General features: G+C 39.4%; 1 protein-coding gene across 8 annotated transcripts in view; it reads left to right on the top strand.

The window, feature by feature from the left end:
• The window catches only part of LOC139463861 (poly(rC)-binding protein 3-like), a 348,995-nt gene that overhangs the window by 1,468 nt on the left and 325,574 nt on the right, over positions 1 to 21,953 (top strand). The window lies entirely within an intron of this gene.

Raw genomic sequence — 21,953 nt, 5'->3', positions numbered from 1 at the left:
ACCTACATTGTACTACGTGACTCGAACAGTATGATATTTGTGTAACGGAACTATGTCAGTTGCGGTTTAGGTTGAAAAACTTTTGCAATATATCTGATTATCTTACATTGCTACTGGGTTTTGAAACATCCCCTATTGAGTAGGAGATAAGAGATGTTTTGAAATGCTGAACAGTTATATATAATGGTAATGTGTGATACTTTGTACGGCTGAACTGACACATTGTGTAGCTGTGCTATCTCAAGTGAACTGTACAATCAGGAAACAACATAGGTTGACTGTCAGTGAAATTGGGATACATCAGGATTAATTCTATCTGAAAGACTGAACTGTGGATTTGTGCATCGGTAATTTCCATGGTAATGCAGAATTTCTGAACCCTGACTTCACAGGTAATGTGTCCGCTATCAGGAAGCCATTGTGATAGGTCTGCTGAGTTAAGGAACAAGCAGTTTATTAAGGAAATAAATATCAAATTTCTTTACAAAACTCTTTGTGTTTTAGATAGATTAACATTATGTTACCTAAGAAAAGGTTCCCTGTGATAGAATGTCACGTGCATAACTATGATATAAGAATTCAAAATGATTCTTTTTAGATTGATTTTTGTAACATTATTGTGTTATTTGCTTCGTAGTAATCTGTGATTTATCCCTGGCATACTGAAAATCTCAGAAGGAAGTTACATCTATTGATTTTCTGTCAAAAGATTTTAGCATCTCCTTGATCAGGATGCAAACTTGATGTATATATCCTCCTCCTCAATGATCATCGTGACCCGTGACTTGGTGGGTTTTACTGAAATCACTGATACGGTCCAGATTTGATATCCTCATCAAAGCAGTAGTTAGAAAGCACACAGTTTTCACATCTCTTGGTTTGTTGTGTTCTCTGGTGTGTACCTAAAGAGATTAGTAATTATATGTACATCAAAGTCTCTTATGGATGAGTGAATACAAAGTAATATTCTCATACTTTGGTCAAGTGAATTACACACATTAATAATCCATACAATGAATAAATGAACAGAAGGTTATATTCTCATATCACAGATGAGTGAATACATAGTAATATTTTCATGCTATGTTTAGATGAATTATAGTAATTAATAATTCATATTATGAATAACTGAATACATGGTAATATTCCCATATGATAGATAGTGAATATATACCAAATAGAATATGAGGTAATATTCCCATACCATAGTGAATATGATGTAATATTCCAGTACCATAGATAGTGAATGAGGTAATATTCCCATACTATGGATAGTGAATGGATGAGTGAATAGACAATGTTAATTTCCCTTCTCATAATGAATATGAGGTAATATTCCAGTACAATAGATAGTGAATATGAGGTAGTATTCCCATCCACAGTGAATATGAGGAAATATTCTCATATCCTTGTGAATATGAGGTAATAATCCCATACCATAGTGAATATTAGGTAATAACTCCATACTGTAGATAGTGTATGTATGAGTGAGTAAGCAAGGTTAAATTCTCTTACCATAGATAAATGAATGAAAGTGAATATGAGTTTGTATTACTAAACCATGGATAAGTGAATACAAGTTACATTCCCACACAAGAAATATGTGGTGATATTCCATTCCAAAACAAAGTGAATACAAGGTAATATTCCCATAAAATTCTCAGCTCTTATACAATGCCCCTATGCCAAAAAAGAAAATTGAATCTCAGTGAAACCAGAACGTTCTTGCCTCCAGCTCAGGAACATCCTGGTGTTCTAGCCAATCCTGCTCAGCACCACCTTTCGACCATGTCACCCAGACATGTTGCCATGGGATATGTAGTATTTGGACAGAAAACATAGCCACAGACTCCGCTTAATATTTGGTCATGTAAATGCGCCTGACAATCAGTGTTCTGTGAGAAAAGCCGTGATATTTATGGGAAGGTTGTAGGGATTTCAGTCTGCACCATGTCCACTGGGACGCCACGCTTTGCTTCCCTATTTATTTCCTCAATTAGATCAAATTCGTTGTCCAAGTTAACTAACGATCAATACATGGTAGCGAAGGTAAGCTGGTGTGGGGACACAAGCGCGGTATTGCAGTCGAAGACATTGAGTTTTCTTGTTTCAACAGTCGAAGTGGAATGGTCAGCTGGTAGGGATGATATTCCGTATAATGTGCATCGCGATTAGACAAAATGGGATATTCAAGTGGAAAATCTGACAAATTGTCCAAATCTGAGACGAAAAATCAATATTTATTGACAGATTCGGTGTGTCAGGGCTTTTTACCCAGGGTTCCTACATGTCTATTTGAAGCACCCAATAATTCCATTCATGAATTTCTTCACTACTAATATGATACGAGTGTGGAGACGTCCCCAGATCCATTTGGGAAACAACCTCAGGCAAATTGTTTATTAGGGTTTTCCAAGCTGCTGTAATACTTGTGCATCAGAAAAGACATCTCATATCCATAAATGCCACGCAAGCCCGTCTGACGAAGGGTTTATCTGTTTGATATATTGTTGAGACAGACGTAGCAATTAGAGAGATTTTCTTAGTGTTTGCTACTTCGTTTGCTAGAGACGTTTATATTGCAGGGATATTTTCAGTTTGAAAAACAAGTAATTTCAGGGATTATAGCAGAAAATGCCAGGGACCATTCAACATTGTGGTCTTTTGTATAGAAACAAGGCAGTTATAATGCGTAGGATCTTTCTGTATTAAATCGAGAAAGTTTAATAGTCTAAACTATTTTGTGTTTGACTTCGGTGGTGGTGTCATTTATCTTCTTTGTACAATGTACTTGTTTTTGGTATAGGTTCATTTCAGATCATTTGATTTTGATTTATAACCTGAAGTCCTTTATGGAACATTATTCATGCCAATCTAAATAAACTTAACTGTTATCTGAAACTTTTCCAAACTTTCAGATTGAGTTAAGAATTGTCATCAGCACGTTCAACTAACCTATTACCTTTTATGACTTAACTGGCAATTTCATCTTTCTTCAAAGAAGAATAGTTTGAATTTCGCAAAGTTTCATTGCCCATGAAACCCATATTCAGTTATCATCAATACTGCGTGTCTTCATTCTGAATGCACCTTCAAACATGAAAGGATAATGTTGAATACAGAGGCCTTTGTAATACAGTATGGTCTGAATGTCATATTTCACAAGCTCCTATTATGTGAGTTGTGTGGCGAGTAGTATCCCACTGATAGTTACTGTAGATGCTTGAAAGCCTTTATGTAACTTGTATCAAATAGACACAAAGCTATAATCGGAGACCATGTAAGAAATGACAGGTTGGTGGCGGAGAGGTGCTTATCTTTGTAAAAGATTGAATGAAGCTCTCCAAGGGTGCTTGTTATCTTCTATCCTGAATCTGTTTTCTTTGTGACCTTGTTTAGTGTTGAGATCTCTCATCTCGGCTTTGGGACCTTGGTCCTTTCTCCTGGTTAATTGAACCTGTTAATGGTAACAGATACATGCATGGGGGAACTGCCTTCCATTTAACCTGATGAAATTGCTCACTATCTTGCCTGTCCGAAACCACTCTCTTAGATGTGCAATTAAAAATTAATGATAATTGAACAGATTGTGTTTGTCAAGGTACAGTGAATAATTCATCACTGATAGAGCGAGTTTGTTACTTAGCCTCGTGTTATCACGAATAATTGCGCTTGTTTGGTTGCGTTTTCGCCATCGCTGACAAATCCATTTATGTTTTGATGCATGTTGGTGTTTTTCTGTGTGTTGGTCCAAGCGTAAAAGGCTTTGATAGGTTGTATTAACGAAGCAACGTGTTGATTAGGTGTACTCTGATTAAGAATTGGTTTAATTATGAGGTTGTGTTGAGTGTCAATCAGGACAGTATTAGCGTTGGGCTGGTACTCGGCGTGTCGGTAACTATCGTTCATAAATGCTGCTTCTCGAGTCAGGATGCGGTCAGGTGCTGTTTAATCACTTAGGCAATGTTAACATACACTTTCAGGTCATGTGTAGTTGGAAGTCAGGTAGCCTTGTGGTTTGAACGTTCATCGTCATTCAGAGGTCCTGGGTTTGATTCCCGACATGGGTACACGTGAAGGGGTTTCTGGTATTGCCAGAATATTTCCAAAAGGGTCTTAAAACCACGCTTACTCACTCATATTTCAGTGCATGTGTAGGTGCCTAGGATAGTCTAATGGTTAAAGCGTTTCGCTTGTCATGTCCAAAAATCATGAAAGTCAAGGGATACTTGCCATAATCCTAATGTTTGAGGTTAATGATGTCTGTTAAAATGATTGCCTGTGTGTGCTGCAATCTGATTGGTTGAAAAATGTTTTTAGATGGGATTTGAAGCCAAAAGTTTCAAAAGTACGATATCGCAAATATGAAAACCATGACTCTTGGCAAAGTAGCAAGAATACTGCATCCATTATATATTGCATGTGATTATTACTCGTCAGACAAAACTTCAGATGATTGTTTATTGTATTCAGGCAACACAGAAGATTCTTTTCTCAACTATGGTATCATGAGAGTTGGGTATTATCACTATGTGGGACACGGGTGGCCCAGTCGTCTAAGGCGCCGCGATTTGCTTTGCAGAGTTGCGTCCCTTAGGCAGGCCAGAAACCTATGATTGTGGGTTCGAATCCCGGTTCGCCCCGATTATATTTCTAGGTTTGTCAGCACCATACCCGTGCTTGTGGGTTTCTTGGGTGGTAAACGTCTGCGTCCTGCATCACTTTGGGCTTTCCTCCCACTTTAAGCTGACATGCCGTGATTTAACTGGAATACTGTTAAAAGCAGCGTTAAACCCAACTCACTCACTATTTTCACTAGTTGAGTCATACATGCTCATGATAAAGTCAGAATCGTTCAATGGACTTTTAGCAGAGATTTCTGTTGATTATGGAAATGTTTTTTGTCACTTTCAATTTTATTATCAGGTGACATTGTGTGAGGACAATCATTAAAGTTTCAAAAAGCTTTTAGCCATGAATTGCTGATAAATAATATATCAGACGCAAATAGATCAGAAATCGAAGCAAGCCTAGCACTAGTGTAGGTATTCATATGTCAATGGACCTGTATTTGGTGGTATTGATGTGCTATTTTAGCACTGTTCATTGTATTCATAGCAATATAAAGCATGTTCATCTAGTCCATTCAGTATGGATCAGACTGTTGATACAAGGCCACTTGTTAATGACCTAATAGCATAAGACCATTAACCACTTCTGATATCAATAGTTGACATGGTGGAAAAAAATCGACAGTACCGATCGATGTATGCAAATGAAGTAACACTGATTATTAAATTTTAGGTATTATATGATGTTAATTAACAGTTCAATGAAGTGTTAGACCATTGTTAACCAGCTGACACTTTTGCTAACATTTGCTGCAGACTTGGTGCCGAATATCGGCATCCGGGCAGGTCTAGATAAATCACGACTGTGGTCATAACAAGTTGCTCCAGGGGTCACCTTGTTTGATTCTCTGTGGGTACAATATGTGCAGCTCTCTTGACCATGTTGACGTGTGGGTATAATATGTGCAGCTCTCTTGACGTGTGGGGACAATATGTGCAGCTCTTTCATGACGTGTGGGTACAATATGTGCAGTTCTCTTGACGTGTGGGTACAATATGTGCAGCTCTTTCATGACGTGTGGGTACAATATGTGCAGCTCTTTCATGATGTGTTGGTACAATATATGCAGCTCTCTTGACGTGTGGGTACAATATGTGCAGCTCTTTCATGACGTGAGGGTACAATATGTGCAGCTCTTTCATGACGTGAGGGTACAATATATGCAGCTCTCTTGACGTGTGGGTATAATATGTGCAGCTCTTTCATGACGTGTGGGTACAATGTGTGCAGCTGTTTCATGACGTGTGGGTACAATATATGCAGCTCTTTCATGACGTGTGGGTACAATATATGCAGCTCTCTTGACGTGTGGGTATAATATGTGCAGCTCTTTCATGACGTGTGGGTACAATGTGTGCAGCTGTTTCATGACGTGTGGGTACAATATGTGCAGCTCTTTCATGACGTGTGGGTACAATATATGCAGCTCTCTTGACGTGTGGGTACAATATGTGCAGCTCTCTTGACGTTTGGGTATAATATGTGCAGCTCTTTCGTGACGTGTTGGTACAATATGTGCAGCTCTTTTATGAATTAAAGGTACCATATTTGCAGGTCATTCATGACCTATGGAAACAATGCGTGCAGCCCAGTTTTGGTGTTTCCTGCTGTGATATTCCTGGAATATGTCTAAAAGTGGTGTAAAACCGTACTCCTCCCTACCTCATTCATGACGTCCTTTACCACTGAAACTGGTAAAATTGATGTAGAACCTCCACCCTTAAAATGTCAAACTTTTACAATAGATGATTCAGATTTGAAATCATGTACAGATTTAATAATATGTTAATTTAATGCTTTCTAATATGGTAAGTCCTTGAAGTAACGATGTTCCGGTTTTGAAGTTCAGAAGGTATAATAAGAATTAATTGTTATCAAGTTTTCTTAAAAAATAATCAGAACTTCAATCTGGTAACTTTATTAAATAGACATTTGAAGAAAGGTACTTACAGTATAAGTGTTACCTAGTCAGTGTCTTCATTATCCAGCTGACAATCGTATAATGGAGAGGTACTCAATGCCTGTGAGGGCTGCAGGCCATATGTAGAAATTATCTCTCAACATCTAGCCTTAGGCAGTGGAATTAGTGATAAAGGTGTTCTCAATGCACACCGCATTGTAAGGGCTACTAAGTGCTGCTACAATTAAGATTTCTTGCTTTGCGATCTCTTTATGAACAAGTAGTTTAATGTTTTGAGTGCATCATGCTTGTGGTGTGTCTACTGAAGGGATTCAGTGCTCACATAGCACTTGAGACAATCCCTCAGCCGTGACTTGCCCGATTTAGTGTATCATGGTAATCTGGGGATGGAGATTGATGCTTGCTTTGCCTGTGTCTTCCCAAACTGCACTGTAAGGCTTTGAGTTGACTAATGCTTAGGCTCTGACATAAAAAAGGTTAATAGAAACAAAGAACAATTGAAAAGGAGCCTCGGTGAGGTCAATCGTGTCGAAAATCTAGACTTGCTTCATTTTGGATTATAGCATTGCAGTAAGAGCTGGGCGGAAGGGAAAATAATATGGTTCTAGGACTGTGAGACAGACGAGGCAGACTGACTCTCTTGGGTTTGATACATTTCTGGCTGGTGGTGGGAGAACTGATTTGAAATCTTAGATTGACCTTTGGTCATTGATAATCCATTGATTGAACATTAAGTGTTCCTCTGTGTTGTTGTATACTACTCAAAAGAAGTTTAGACCCGTGAAGATTTTGGTTTAGAATAGGTCTTCAGCAACTCATATGCTTGTCATTAGAGGCGACCTAGCAGGATCGGGTTGTCAATTGCGCTCATTGATGCTCATGATGTCAATCACTGGATTGTCTGGCCCAGACTTCATTATTTACTGACTGCTGCTTAGTGCGGCATTACACAACAAACAAACAAACAAACAAACAAACAAACAACAGAAGTTTAGGAACAGATAAACCATAGTAATATGTAAGAATCAGGTGTTCTTTGACTTCTCTTGAGTGGTATATATAACGATGAAAGAAATTACAAAACTTTCAAATGTTATTTTACTTTTGTATTTTACTTATAGATCATTCAACTGGATCAGACTTTAACTCTTAGCTTCATTTTTAGTAGATATTAGTGTTATTATGTGGACTTTTATTAGCTTTGCTGACTAGACCAAACACAGTCTAATAGAATTTGGCTTTGGACAAGTGGATGAAGTCACAGACGGTAATATTCTCGGCCACACGTCTGGGGGTGATTACAGGTTAGAATTGGTCCCCAGCAACATATGCTGGTTGTATGAGGTGAACTAATGGACTAAATTACTAGGAAATACTTGTCGAAAGAGGTGACTGATATGATCGGATGGTCAGACTGATTGTGTGTAATTTTACTCCTGAAGTGTGGATCAATACTCACAATGTCAATCTCTGGATTGTCAGGTCAAGACTTGATTATTTACAGGCCGCCATCATACTGGTGGAATATACTGGTAGCTGAGTGCGACATTAGGCAACCAACCAACAAATAGTATGAGGAAACAATGCTGTGTATATATAGCCAATAACACTGAATGCCTTGACAATGTATTGATTGTTTCAAGACAGGCAATATGAACTAATGATTGGAAAATCATTGGCCACAGATTTATTGATTGAAGTTTTGCAACAGCACTAGGCTGACTATAGTGAGAAATCCTTCACTATCACCACCAGAAGTTGATGATTGATGTACCAAAACACTGTGCCTTGCTGTAACTCTGCTGGCGGTATATGTGCCGTATACACCAGTTGAGTATGCTGCAACGTGAGGGAGATATGGTCCGTTTTTGTGAATTTGATTTAGCATTTTGAAATGTCAAGATGAAGACAGATTTTCTCTTTATGCGCTGTAGTTAATTAGAGTCTTTGATGCTTTGTGTGGGTGTTTTCTGTTGTTGAGATTTCTGGATGTTTTTGTTGCAACTTTTGCACGTATGTTACTTTCATCTTGAGTCTAAGATCCCGACAGATGTTTTATGGCCATGTAGAATGTTGAGTAGTTTGTTCACCTATCATATCTTTCCCAGTGCTAATAACTTCCCTACGGAGAACCAGCATTTCCGACCCACACCAGCACTTGCCACCCACACCAGCACTTGCCACCCACACCATGCCACCAACACCAGCATTTCACACCCACAACTTTTGACCCACACCAACATTTCCCACCCACAACTTGCAGTCCACACCAGCATTTCTCAGCCACAACTTGCCACCCACACATGCATTTCCCACCCACAATTTCCCACCCACAACTTGCCACCCACACATGCATTTCCCAACCACAATTGCCACCCACGCCAGCATTTCCCACCCACGCCAGCATTTCCCACCCACAACTTGCCACCAACACAAGCACTTGCCACCCACACCAGCATTTCCCACCCACACCTTGCCACCCACACCAGCACTTGCCACCCACAACTTGCCACCCACACCAGCATTTATTTCCCACCCACAACTTGCCACCCACACCAGCACTTCCCACCCACAACTTGCCACCCACACCAGCATTTCCCACCCACACCTTGCCACCCACACCAGCATTTATTTCCCACCCACAACTTGCCACCCACACCAGCACTTCCCACCCACAACTTGCCACCCACACCTTGCCACCCACACCTTGCCACCCACACCAGCATTTCCCACCCACACCAGCACTTCCCACCCACAACTTGCCACCCACACCAGCGCTTCCCACCCATTTGTTAAAACCCACAACTTAATTTACCACCCTTACCCAGCACATGCCTCCTGCATCCATTACTTTCTCCAACAGGCAACACTTCCACCCTTGTCCAGGTCCCAACAAAGTCCATTTCCATAATTGTACATGTATGTGAATCTTTCAGCGTGTTATTGGAGTTTTAGTCTTAAACAGGCAATGCTCTTGACAGTAGTCGGCAATAGCCTTTGCGTTAAGTAGAAAGTTGTCGTTTAGTTATTTTTAATGACAAATTTATGAGGTCATCTATTTACATTTTTAGCACTACTGGGAAGGAAGTGCTGGAAATAGGAAGTGTTTCAGAAGTGTTTTTCTCAAGCGTAGATCTGTAAGTGAACATGGTCAGTAAGTTGACATATTGTGCAACTAATCCTCGTATTGTGACACAGAGACCATCTACCGATATGTCTCTGAACAAAAAGAGGTAGGGATCATTCATGTTTTTGGAAATATTTTTATGCAAGTGTGCTAAAGTACTCACGGAAATGAAAAAAATCTGTTACACGTAAAAGTGTGTAAAAATATGAACATAAACATTGTGAAACATTGTGAAACTGAGCATAACCAGGTGTTAGTAGATCAAGGTGAATGTCCATGACCTATGACACCTTGACGACAGGTGAAAACAGGTGCTTGAAACCCACGTGCATGTGATTTGTCAGTGGTTAGTGATTTGTGAGTGGCATTGTGGGATAGTGAATCATCGTCAAAATATCAGAACGTAAAAGAATCATATTCCCTTCTCAAACAACAACTTACATGTCATTATTATTATGTACATAAACATAGCTGTTATTTTTATTGTTGTTTTGGTAACTTTTTTTCCAGGCTGATTTGCATAATGCCTAAAGCCTATTTCTGCCATGTCAATTTGGACTTAGTTCTATTTTTGAATGTTAAAAGTGCCTACAAATTACCTCCTGTAAAGAACATTTTGTATTGAGCACTGAGATAAAACTAGCAAATCCAGACTAGTACTTTTCCAGTTGTTTTGTTATTTCGTATTTACATCTACATAATGCTTTGTGTCAATTATTAAATCCAGCAAAACAGTTTTTTTCATTTCCATGAGTACTTTAAGTGTTCATGACAAACATATATTCCCAAATATATTCCTGATCCCTAACTTTTTGTGTTCAGTATACTATCATTCACACACCAAAAAAAAAAATGTTATCACATGGGTAAAAATAGGGTTACTACAATGCTTTTGTTAATTTAGTATTTTGAATTTGTCATCCATAACAGTTGTTTTGAAATCCATGGATTAACATAAGACATTTTGGTATGAAGGACACATGGCCATGTGTCACATACTACATTCATTGTAGGATTATCTTTTGATAAAATTCCACATGAAAATGGGTATCTAAACACTCATATACACCAGTCAGTGTTATATGTTGTATGATAAATGGCCGTAACACCCTGGTCCTTTCTTTTGGTGTATCATTAAACAGGGAATGAAAAGGCCAACTTTCTCTCACAAACATGGTGTAATAATAAAGAAGCCGGGTGAGATTGTATTGACATTGCATGTTGAAGCCTCCTAGTCCGGAGGGCGCTCTCCATGGCTGAGTGAGCCCAGGTATGTGATCATTCAAGTAGATCACCATGATTGACATGAGCGTGACAATTCTTTCACCATTTGTCATCTTTCTATACCCTTTTATGTGAAATAACATACTTCCACCATTGACCCTTGTCATTGAAATGACTAAATTATTATGGTGTTATTGTGAATGATTACTGCCAACAAGGTACAAGAAAGGGCACCTGCTGGTACACATGTTTACATGGAAACAATGGCCATACAGATGTTGGTACATGAAGAGGGTGATTTTTATTGCATCTTTGTGTGTTCAGTGTCAAGTAAAGGGCTTGTAATAGTTTATTTGCTCATCAATTTAAGGCACATCGCTGTGCATAGTGGGTTGGGTCTTGATTGATACCGACCCTGGGCGGTGAATGGTGGTAGGCTGCAGCTCCTCCTTGACGGCTTTCATTGTTCAGGTTTTGTAGACTTGAAAAGGCCTTGATTTGGGATTCTACACAAGGCCATGTTTTGGAGGTCTCCAATAGGCCTTGGTTTTAGATGCCCCATCTGGACCAGGCCATGTTTTAGAGGTCTCCAATATGCAGTTTGAAAAAAGGCCTTGGTTTTAGATGCCCAAATCTGGACAAGGCCATGTTTTAGAGGTCTCCAATATGCAGCTTGAAAAGTCCTTGGTTTTAGATGCCCCATCTGGACAAGGCCATGTTTTAGAGGTCTCCAATATGCAGCTTGAAAAGTCCTTGGTTTTAGATGCCTCATATAGGCAAGGCTATGGTTTAGAGGTTTCAAATATGCAGTTTGAAAATTTTGGACGTCCCATCTGGACAAGCCCATGTTTTAGAGGTCTCACATGGGTGGTTTGAAAAGGCCTTGATTTTGGATGCCTTGAAGACAAGGCTGTGATATGTAATTTGAAAAGGGCCTAGATTGTCTCTGTTGAGATTATTTAGATGGACGCAATCAGGTAGATAGCAAATGAATGGGGTTAATGACAGGTGTAAGAACAGTGGATTGTGTTGAGGTTGAGTATGAATGTAGGGTTGGTGGTAGAGGGTATGTATGAACTTTAAAGAAATTGTAGAGCTTTTGTTCTCAAAGTTTCAAAAGGCGTGAACTAATTCTTGTCCCATATTCAGACAACTGTAAAACTGGTAAGAAAATAATTCTGCAGCTTAAAACCTCGATTCACTATTCCTTGTGAAAACAACCTCAACGTGTTGTTTTGAACACAACAAAACATGGACACTATGCTTTCAGGTGTTGAGGCTGACAAGAATAGGCATTTAATTTCCTCGTCTTATCTTGGATTACTGTTAACGTCATCTCCGATGTTCCCAACATTTACATACATGCGCAGAAAAAACATCCTTGCCTTTTTTATTTCCTGAGCAGGAAAGTGTCTTTAGAGTACTTAAGCTGGTGTGGGTTTGAAAGCCATTATGTCAGTGTTTGTGTTGGAGCTGGGAAGTGCGGAGTGGTAATTACTGGCACTATGGTCCAAGACGTCAACTCATCACCTCCATCAGACCGCTGTATCTCGCAGGTGCTTGATTGAGTGTTCTGCAGAAATGAACATTTGGGCCATTGAGTCAGATTAGATGAACTATATTGAATTTTGCGGAGTTATTGCATGCAAGTAAGTCAAGTCCATCTAGTAAACAAATAGAAGGACGATTAGTTGGATGGAAATAGTGTTTTTTCTTCTCATTTCCACCTGCTGCATATATTTATTCTGTTTAGAGTTCATTTTTATCTCCTTGGGTTTGGCGTAAAAGCAGATATAAAAATGGACCGCTTTGCTCAAAAAGACTGAGCCCAAATTCTACTTGAATTATTATCAGGCTCTTTTATCTTTCTAAGAATGTTGAAGAATCTTTTTTGTATTTCGTATAAACCTGATAAGAGCGGACGGTTTAAAATAAATCCTTAGGTGTGTCTTGAAAAATATAAAAGCTAATCACGCAAGTTGAATTAAGGCACTTAGATTGATGTTCATTGATGTAATACGTTCCTTTGCAGGCAGACATTGTTTATAAAATCCCAATTTATTACTGGTTCTGGCTGATTAGATATTTTTCACCTGTTCAAAAATATTATCAATGCTGTGATGGCCAAGTACATGATTTGTTTAGCAGGCTGGCCATCTGGTAGATCAGCTGTGCTTTGAGTGCTGTGTTTGTGTGTCATGGCGTCCTCTTGGATCAATGCTGACACTATCACTATAGGTTCCAAGCTGCAGTTCCAATTCAGGAGGGGCGGTCGGGTATCCTTGTTGTTAAAGCATTCGATCGTCACGCTCAAGACCCAGGTTTGATTCCCAACATGGGTACAATGTGTGATGCTCATACCTGGTGTCCCCCACTGTGATATTGCTGGAATATTGCTAAACCTATACTCACTCCAATTCAGGATAATCTGGGCTCTGGAGTGGTCTTGTAGTTAAAGCGTTTGTACATCTCACTGAAGACCCAGGTTTAATTCTCCACATGGGTACAATGTGTGAAGCCTATTTCTGGTGTCCCCAGCATGATAATGCTGGAATATTCCCCAAATGGGTGTAATATGTTACCCATTCTTGATGAAAAAACAAGAAACTAAACTGTTCCTCTTCACCCTTTATTTATTTTCAACAGGCCCATCATTTTTAGGTCAAAACAGGTACCCTGTGCTTGTTTTACCGTGGGTGTTCTGTCAGAATAGGTCCCCAGTACCTCATGCTTGTCTTACTGTGGGTGTTCTCAACCAGAATAGGTCCCCAGTACCTCATGCTTGTCTTACTGTGGGTGTTCTCAGTCAGAATAGGTCCCCAGTACCTCATGCTTGTCTTCCTGTGGGTGTTCTCACTCAGAATAGGTCCCTGGTACCTCATGCTTGTCTTCCTGTGGTTGTTCTGTCAGAATAGGTCCCCAGTGCCCCAAGCTTGTCTTCCTGTGGGTGTTCTCAGTCAGAATATGTCCCCAGTACCTCATGCTTGTCTTACTGTGGGTGTTCTCAGTCAGAATAGGTCCCCAGTACCTCATGCTTGTTTTACCGTGGGTGTTCTGTCAGAATAGGTCCCTGGTACCTCATGCTTGTCTTCCTGTGGGTGTTCTCACTCAGAATAGGTCCCTGGTACATCATGCTTGTCCTCCTGTGGTTGTTCTGTCAGAATGGGTCCCCAGTGCCCCATGCTTATCTTCATGTGGGTGTTCTGTCAGAATGGGTCCAGTGCCCCAAGCTTGTCTTACTGTGGGTGTTCTGTCAGAATGGGTCCCAAGTGCTCCAAGCTTGTCTTACTGTGGGTGTCTCAGTCAGAATGGGTCCAGTGCCCCATGCTTGTCTTCCCATGTGTGTCTGTCAGAATAGTTCCCCAGTGCCCCAAGTTTGTCTTTCTGTGAGTGTTTCAGTCAGAATGGGTCCAGTGCCCCAAGCTTGTCTTCCATAGGGTGTTCTCAGTCAGAATATGTCCCCAGTCAGAATATGTCCCCAGTGCCCCATGCTTGTCCTCCTGTGGGTGTTCTGTCAGAATGGGTCCCCAGTGCCCCAAGCTTGTCTTACTGTGGGTGTTCTCACTCAGAATAGGTCCAGTGCCTCATGCTTGTCCTCCTGTGGTTGTTCTGTCAGAATGGGTCCAGTGCCCCAAGCTTGCCCTATTCTTGTCTTACGTGGGTGTTCTCACTCAGAATAGGTCCCCAGTACCTCATGCTTGTCTTACGGTGGGTGTTCTGTCAGAATAGGTCCCAAGTACCTCATGCTTGTCTTACTGTGGGTGTTCTGTCAGAGTGGGTCCCCAGTACCTCATGCTTGTCTTACTGTGGGTGTTCTGTCAGAATGGGTCCCCAGTACCTCATGCTTGTCTTCCTGTTGGTGTTCTGTCAGAATGGGTCCAGTGCCCCATGCTTATCTTCATAGGGGAAACCAAAGATCAAGGGGTGTACACCAATGTTTAATTTGTAAAATCCCATACACCCTGTTGACTCATTAGAAAGTTTTATCAGTATGAGGTCACAAGGTACAAGACTTGTTTTTGGTGAAATATTTGTTTGACAGTAAGATTATGTGGCTTCCGTCAGTCTTTCTGTGTAGTAACAAAGTGTGAAAAGGTCACTTCTCATAAGCAAGTGACGTAACATCAAGCAGTATGACGTCATGATATCCGTACAACACATAATAACGTTCTAACCTTTCAGCAGCATTGCAAGAAATAGATCATTGGTTGTTGACTGAAGCTTACTTTCTTGTCTTGATCTATGAAACAAGTGGTGAAGGATGAAACTCTATATTTTGGTTCTAAGTGTGCCAGGTATGTTGGTTTGTGAAATTATTAACAAATACTTGTTGTAAGAGGCGACTAACAGGATCAGGTGGTCAAGCTTGCAGGCTTTGTCAATGCATGTCATCGTACAATTGGATTGTTTGGTCCAGACTTGATTATTCACAGACTGCAGTCATACAGCTAGAAATATTGCTGAGTGCAGCATAAATCAACAAAAAAAAACAATAAAAAATCCTGATTTATGCTATTCCTGTGAAAAGATAATCCTGAGTATGAGGGTCCATTAGGCTAGCCTGGTAGTAAAAGCGTGTGATTCCAACATGGGTATGATCTGGAGACTGTGGCTGTGTGTATCCCCAACTGAAATATTGCAGAAATATTGTTCAGAGCAGTGTAAAAATGGGATAAAAACTATTGTCATACACTCTAAGTGATTATTGTTCTAAACAGTGATTCACCTGACCTACAAGATTTGTCAAAATGCTCACACACACAAAATTGAATTAGTCTGTTTATTTAGACATGAGATAATCTCCTATGCACTCATTTTGTCTGAGTCATCATTCTTTATTGTATAAGTAAAATTTTACTCATAAAATTGTTTTCTTGTCGTTTATTTTGAATTAAAGTTGATTATGTATTTTCATTGTTTGTCAGTACATGGCACAGACTAACAGCCCAACTTCTGGTGTAAAAACCCTACCATGGCATGTTAAATGAAATACAATTATTTTCAAATCGACCCTTTTATGTTTTTCATTTCTGATAGCATTTTGTAGGGTTAAGAACTAATGAAAAAAACTATTTTGACTGACAGCAAAAAAACATTGATGTTAATTGGCAATCTGTAAATAACACTGAAGGAGGAGATGGGGATGATCTCTCAAAAGATTATTAAGTTTGTCGAGGAGGTGCTGTGTACATTTGAGGACTGAAGTCTGTCAACATCTCTGTTTGCTGAGAGGACTACGCTCGCCAGAAAAGAACTCTGAAAATATTTGTAGTATTATGGATAGTGACTGCGGTATTGTCATCAGTGTGATGCAGAGGCTATCTAGGCATGGTGGAGGCTCGTCAGAGACGGTTGTTAGTTCTCTAACAGGCTCATCTGTCTGAGTTTAGTTTACATATCATTATTCACACATTTTAATGCATTTGCTTTTAAGTGAAAGCTTTTCAAGATGAAATTTCTGAAATTTTCAGTATCCTTGATTGTAAGACATGATTGAATCCATTCTGATTAAGAATGTTCCTTACTAGTTATTGAGTTAAGATATGACATTGCATCGGCAATATTTCAGCAATCTGATTATAAATGTTCCTTACTAGTAACTGAGTTATGATTTAAAATTGCTTTGGCAATATTTAAGCTATCTAATTTTGAATGTTTTTACTAGTTATTGAGTTAAACTTTAACATTGCATCAGCAATATTTCAGCAATCTGATTTGAATGTTTTTACTTGTAATCGAGTTATGATTTGACATTGCATGAGAAATATTTCAGCATACTAATACACTTTACTTGAAAAGAACTAAATGAATTATGTAACAAAACCATTTTGTGGGTGTTCTTTATTCATACAATAATCTAATATTTGTAAGTCATTTAACAGGTAGAATAACCTTGAATATGAATATATTTTTTTTGTATTTATGATGGTGATTTTGATGGGAGATCTCATGCGTTTGCCCTTGTTCGTTTCTTATGAGGGATGGTCGACAAGTTGATGTTGGTTTTGAGGAATTAGCAATAACCTAGTTTATTTTATGAACGTGTACTTCTGTCAGCCTGTAAATGTGTTTTGAATTATAGGTAGGTTTTGAGCAGGTTTTCTTAGAGCTTTGAACACTTGCAAACAAGTTATTACGAATATTTGTGTTGTCATATTAGCACGAGTCATACATGGCGCGTTAGTGAGACTGATCGACAAAAGATTAGGGTTTATTATTAACAAAAGGATATTGAGGACAGCTAAGAGTACTGACCTGTGTATAACTTTCAAAGTTTATTGTTACGTGAAAGAAATAATGCAGATTTGTAGTATCAGCCGGTGCACACTATTCATAGACAGATGAAGTTTGCCCAACTGAAACTGGGAGCTGTGTTAAGCCCACACAAAGAAGATATTCCATTCAGAACATATGGGAGATACCAGTTAACACTTTATATTTCAATAGGGCGGTCAGGTAGGCATGTGGTCGGTGTTTGCTCATCATGATTAAGACCTGGGTTTGATTCCGTACATTCTGTTAAGCCCATTTTTGCTGTCCTTGTTGGGATGGTTGGTTGTTTTTTTAATGCTGCACTCAGCAATATATGACTTTGGCTGGCAAATAATCGAGTATGGACCAGACAATCTAGTGATTGACATCATGAGCATCGATCCAATTGGGATCAATGACATGCATCAACCAACCACCCAAACCTGTTAATCGCCTCTGACAACAAGCATGGGTTGCTTTTTACAGCAAGCATAGGTTGCTGAAGACCTATTCTATCCCTGATCTTCATGGGTCCCAATTATATGAAGCTTCGTAGGTGGGAAGCTGTTTGTTTTAAAAAAAAATTCTAGAACATAAATTGATGTGGAGGGACAACTCTGATTCTGCAGTTTTTATACAAAAAGGAAAACACTGGTGGAGCTATTTTGCCCCCAAATAAAGCCTTATTTATTGTGGACAAACTGATTCCTGTTGAATATGAATACAGAATACTGGTGCAGAGGACATTACCTCAGTTTTTCCTAGTGGGTGATATCTGCTTCATAACATCCAGTGGACTGGGCCAGGATACATTGTTAAACATTATCATCACTTCACCAACAGGAAGTGGCATCAGCAGAAGAAAGAAGAAACTTATTTCTTCTGCTGATAATTATTATTTTGTGGTGTGTACTAACTACTGTTTTGTTACACCTGACTATAGATAGTTATACAATGTAACAACTGTTGTTGTACCCCTTGCTGAATGCACACAGATGTTGAAGGTCATATAATACCCCATGTTAATTTGCATCCCTTGCATAATTGAATACTGCGCGTGAATTACAAAAATATCTTTTTAAATGTTTTTAATAATGTAGGCACATTCATGATTTCTGAAAAAAAACCTTGCTTTTTACAATAAGCAATATTTGCACGATGGTTGCCTGAAGCTTCTGTGAGAAAACAATTGTTTTGTTTAAATGTTGATTTATGTAACAAATGTTTTGTGGGTAAACACTTTCTTAGTAAAGTGCTGATTCTAGCTCTGTTTTTGGTTGAGTCCCACCGGGGATTCGAACCCACACTCCCGGTGTGAGGCACCTTATCGCCAGCAGACAAAGATCTTTTTGATTTTGTCTTCCATGCAGTCCTGCACAATTTGAAGTGCTACTTTTCATTGTTGTATAGCCACTAACAACCTCCCTCTCTTGGAATGCAGGAATCACTTGTTTGCTGCACAGAGAGTAATCAGGGTCACACCCGGGTGTAGTACTCGAGGGATGGGATACTACAAAGTGTCTGGAGCTCTGGATGATTGGCTGTTGTCTATACAGCTTCCTGCGAGATATTTGGGCCTTGTTTGGGGCAGACATGGCACTGGCCCCGTCCGGGAGATCATGGCGTAATCTGGGGGGGATGTGCCTGTCTCAACATGGGTTGTCTTATGTTGGTGTCTTTGTAGGTGACCCCTTGTGTCTCTTGTCACCGACACTCGACACAGCCTGTGTGTGCTGGAATACAACGTGAAGCATTATGCTGTAATCGAGTTATGGTTGTCCCCACACTGTTGTCAAGGTTCTCAAGTGCGGGATGGAATTTTGATAGGGATAAATTTTGGGGGTAGTTTATTTGGGGTGAGTGTCAATCTTGTTTGTACATACCAGTAACATTTTTTTGACGATGGATGTGTATCATACCAGTAACTTTAGTGGAACAGTTAGTCCCGGAAATCAAGTTATCTTATTTATATATATACATAGTAAATCCAAAAGGATCCCAGAACAATGCTTAATTCTGTCGAGAGCTAAGGCAATCTAGAATTGCATACAAATTATTTGACCCGTGAAGATCTAGGGTAGAATAGGTTTTAAGCAACCCATGCTTGTCATAAAAGGCAACCCATGCTTGTCGTAAGAGGCAACTAACAGGGTCGTGTGGTCAGGCTCGTTGACTTGGTTGATGCATGTCATCAATCCCAATTGCGTGGATCGATGCTCATGATATTAATCACTGGATTGTCTGGTCCAGACTTGATTATTTACAGACCGTCATCATATAGCTGGAATATTGCTGAGTGCTGAGTGATTCCTCAGTGCGGAATATATGCAACCAAATCAAAGTAATCAAAGTAATTTATTCTCTAGGTCCTGGTATACAGACAACAGTGTCTTTCCATTGTACCTGAGGAGTTCAAATCCGATTATGTTTCTAGGTTTGTCAGCACCATACTTGACTCACCAAAGCAGAGATCTGCATCACTTCGGGCTTTCCTCCCACATTAAGCTGACATGCCGTGATATAACTGGAATACTGTTCAAAGTTGTGTTAAACCCAACTTTCACACATAGAACCTGAATTTGAATCAATATGAATTCTGACAACCTAGGATAAAACACACTTTACGTGTGAGATAACATGAGATAATGTGCAATGAAATTCTATTTAAGAACAGTTGCTAATTGACAACTAACAGACAGATGTTAGAAAATATTTTCTATGTGCTGACCAGGGACAATATCGACAGAAGGGAGCATCACAATGGTATAATATGTTGTGTAGCATGAATTGATGTTTTTTGTGTGGAATTGATCACTGTGTGAGTGAGTACACTTGACAGCATCTTGTATTGATTGAGTTAATATTGTTTTTTGAGCGGAAGTATGACAATGCTTCATCATTATTTTGGGAGATTGATTTATAAGAACATGTGTCTTTCATAATTGACTTAAAGCAAACTTAAAAAAGAAATTTTCAACATTATCTAATATTGAAAATCTTGAAACTCTTTTCTCTTTTTTTTGTCATCCATTGATTCTGAAATTGGATATCAAGGAACTGTTTCGGTCATGGATGAAGTGGCTAAAGCATTTGCTGTAGATGGCGAAGGCCCGGGTTTGATTCCAACATAGGTATATGTGAAGTCCAATGGGATATTGGTGGAATATTTCTGAACATGGCTCACTCACATTCACCAATCATCAGGAACATGCACCAACAAGGGCAAGGTCAGACTGTCTACAGAAACTTGATCAGGTCGAAGAGGTCATCAGCCTTGACTATGACTGGTGCCAGACACGAGACAGAGAGCATGGATTATGAACTAAATGGATAACTCATTAATAACTGCTATGCTCATGGCTTATTCATCACCCAAACCTTGACTTGTGATCACTTGTTAGCCAGTTTGTTGGAAAACAAAAATAGACACAAATATAAATGCAAATATTTTGTATGATATTTCATGCATGTGCCGGCATATAAATGAAACGGTGTTTGATAAGAAGACAATATTGACCAGCATGGGTCAGAAGGCGGTCAAGTGGATGTCAGTCTTGCTGATTACTTCCCACACAGGACAATAAGCGTTTCGTAACGACCGATCATGTATCTTTACATGTTATCCCAACTTGGGAAGCAGTCAGGTGCTTTGTGGCACTAAATGAATTAATATTGTGCATGATCTCAGCATTCGATATAGAGTATGTGTGGCTGAGTGTATTTTGATGAGAGGGAGTTCCCTGGTTTGGGCATAACATGAATACTTTCTGAAAAGTCAGAATACATGAATGTGCAGTAAGTATACATGTATACTTTGAAGTGGGAAAGCCTGGATGTAGCAATATATTGTGATACAATGGTAAATTGCTAACACTCTGTCCAGTACCATCTATACAATCTTTAGTAAACATTTTTGATTTTTAATTTTTTATAAATGATCATGTCCGACATTGTATTTCTAAATGTAATGAAATATGGCCCAATCCCTTTGAAGTAACTACGCCACAGTCCGCTGTACAAGGAGTGGTGGGTCATCACGCTGAGGGCCCGGGTTTGATTCCACACTTGGGTACAATGTGTGAAGCCCATATTTGGTGTTCCCCCGGCAATGATATTGTTGGAATATTGCTAAAAAAAAAATCCAACACACTCACTCACTCTGACATACTGACGTAAAAGGCGACTATGCTTGTCGTAAAAGGTAACTAACGGGATCGGGTGGTCAGACTCACTGACTTGGTTGATGAATGTCATCTATCCCAATTACGCAGGTCGATGTTCATGATGTCAATCACTAGATTGTCTGGTCCAGACTCAATTATTTACAGACTGCTGTCATATTTCTAGAATATTGCGGTGTTGAACAACAAACAAATGATATAACTGAAATACTGTTCATAGTGACGTTAATCCGAACTCACTCACTGTAGACCACTGTTACCGCAAGCACTGACACTAGGGACATATTCTGTCCAAGAATTCCCATGAGTGAGAAGACAAGAAACAAAGAATGTTATTCTTTGGCCTAGCATGTGCTAAACCTAATCAGTTTGATCTCCCAACGGGTCAAATCTGAGGTGGGATGCCGTACAGTGTCAAAGCATTTTTCTGATCCTTGAGCAACACTGTCATCAGTTTTGACGAATTTCGTATTGGATTGATAAGATATCGCCTGTAGCCAGTTCAATATTACAGTCAGAAGAGCTCTCCGTGTCATGCTACCTTATGACTTGACGAAAACTAACACCTTTGATCGATAATAAATCAATACGAGATCCCCTCATCGCAACAATGTTT

The sequence above is a fragment of the Haliotis cracherodii genome, unplaced genomic scaffold, assembly GCF_022045235.1.
Source record: "Haliotis cracherodii isolate W230 unplaced genomic scaffold, xgHalCrac1.p SCAF_16, whole genome shotgun sequence".
Lineage (NCBI taxonomy): Eukaryota > Metazoa > Mollusca > Gastropoda > Lepetellida > Haliotidae > Haliotis > Haliotis cracherodii.
This window is presented reverse-complemented; position numbering and strand designations above follow the sequence as displayed.